Source organism: Penaeus monodon, chromosome 17, assembly GCF_015228065.2.
Source record: "Penaeus monodon isolate SGIC_2016 chromosome 17, NSTDA_Pmon_1, whole genome shotgun sequence".
Taxonomy (NCBI): Eukaryota; Metazoa; Arthropoda; class Malacostraca; order Decapoda; family Penaeidae; genus Penaeus; species Penaeus monodon.
The window spans coordinates 40,705,548-40,707,355 of NC_051402.1; the positions used below are offsets into that span (position 1 = coordinate 40,705,548).

The 1,808-nt window shown below is 36.7% G+C and overlaps 1 protein-coding gene across 1 annotated transcript in view; it reads left to right on the top strand.

Annotated features, from left to right (window-relative positions):
- LOC119583379 (metabotropic glutamate receptor 4-like) overlaps positions 1–1,808 on the top strand; it is a gene marked incomplete at its 5' end in the record, with an annotated part of 59,632 nt that overhangs the window by 33,595 nt on the left and 24,229 nt on the right.

Here is a 1,808-nt window from a genome sequence, read left to right on the forward strand (position 1 = left end):
TATATATTATATAATATACATATTATTATTAATTTTATATATATATATATATGTATTATATATATATTATTATTATATTTTATATATGTTTTGTGTGTGTGTGGTGTGTGTGTGGTGTGTGGTTGGTGTGGTGGGTGGGTGTGTGGGGGGGATTTGGGGGTGGGGGTGTGTGTGTGTGGTTTTGTGTGGGGTGTGTTGTGTGTGTGTGTGTGGTGTGTGTGTGTGTATATGTTGTGTGTGTGTGTGGTGTGGTGTGTGGTGTGTGTGTGTGTGTGTTGTGTGGTGTGTGGATGTGTGTGTGGATGTGTGTGGGGTATATATATATATATATATATATATATATATTATAATATATATATATATATATATAAAATATTTTATATATATATATATATATATATATATAATAAGCCACACCGACACCACCACCCACGTACCACATCCGGCCGAGTCCACCTCTCGAACCACCAAAATTCCTTTTCCGCGGGGGCGGGTAAACCCCCTTTGGGGCATGTATCCACCAAATTTTTTTCTTTTGCAGAAGCTGTCATCAGCGCAGCCTCTCATTCAGGTTGCAACAATAGCATTTGCATTCATGATTACGCATTTCCTGGAGTCACACACAGAGCATGGAGAGTTGCATTGCGCTTTTGTTTGTTTGTTTGTTTGTACATGTTCGTCTCCTTTTATTTTATTCTTCTGTTGTTTATCTGTTTGTTTGTTTGTCTGTATATTCATCTCTCGACGTGTCTGTTTGCTTACTCATATCTTGGTTTGTTTACCTTCTGCATCTGTTTGTTTATGTTTTTGTTTGTTTGTTCACTTGTTCACCTTTTAGTTTTTGTTTTTATCTCTTTTTCGTTTATTTGTTTCTCTGTCTGTTCTTCCTTGTTTCCTTATTTCTTTGTTTTCTCTGATTTCTTGTTTACATTTTCATCTATTTGTTTTTTGTTTATCTAATTGTCTGTTTGTTCGTTTCATTATTTGTTTGTTTATTGTTTCTTCGCTTGTTCTTTAGTCTATGTCTTAATAAAGTGATATTTAGAGAGGTTAGTATTTTGAATTTGATTTTTTCTTCAAAACCAAAAATCTTGTTCTTTTATATATGATTTCAGAAGTGGCAAATGCTGGTCTATCTATTTGGTTTTAGATGATAGAGTTACAGTTAATTTCAGAAAAAAATATTGGATATACATTTCACAATAACTTTTTTCTTCTTCTTCTTTTTCAAGTGCCCTTTCCTACAAGGACGTTGGCGATCATGGATTTTCATGATTTTCTTGGCAATTTAGAGCGGTGGTTTGACGTTTCCTTCCCCCCGTTTTTTTTTTTCGATCACCATCTCTATTACCCCGGGACTGACTTGGGCTGGCTGGCCCCCCCCAGCGGCTAGGCAGGCAATCGGGGAAGTTCCTTTTCCCCCAAAGGGGAACAACCGCCGGCCGGTGCCCCCGAACCTCGAACTCAGATTGCCGTCGTGACAGTCTTGAGTCCGATGCTCTAACAACTCGGCCACCGCGGCCTCTATAATAACATTACACGTACATATAAACAAGGAAAATTATCAACAATTCTCGCTATTTTTGTTATTGTTGTTGTTAATATTGTTTTCGTCTCTCTGTCTTATTATTAATGTTTCTATTTATCTATTTATTGAGACTTTGGTGCACGTTTATAATATAACTCAATTTATCGTTTATAAACTTATCAATTATAATTTTTAGTGTAAAGGTTATTAATTGTATCTGTGGTTTCGGGCGCTGTGGAAAAAGAGGGGGGGGGGAGGGGGGAAAAGAAGGGGGAAGGGA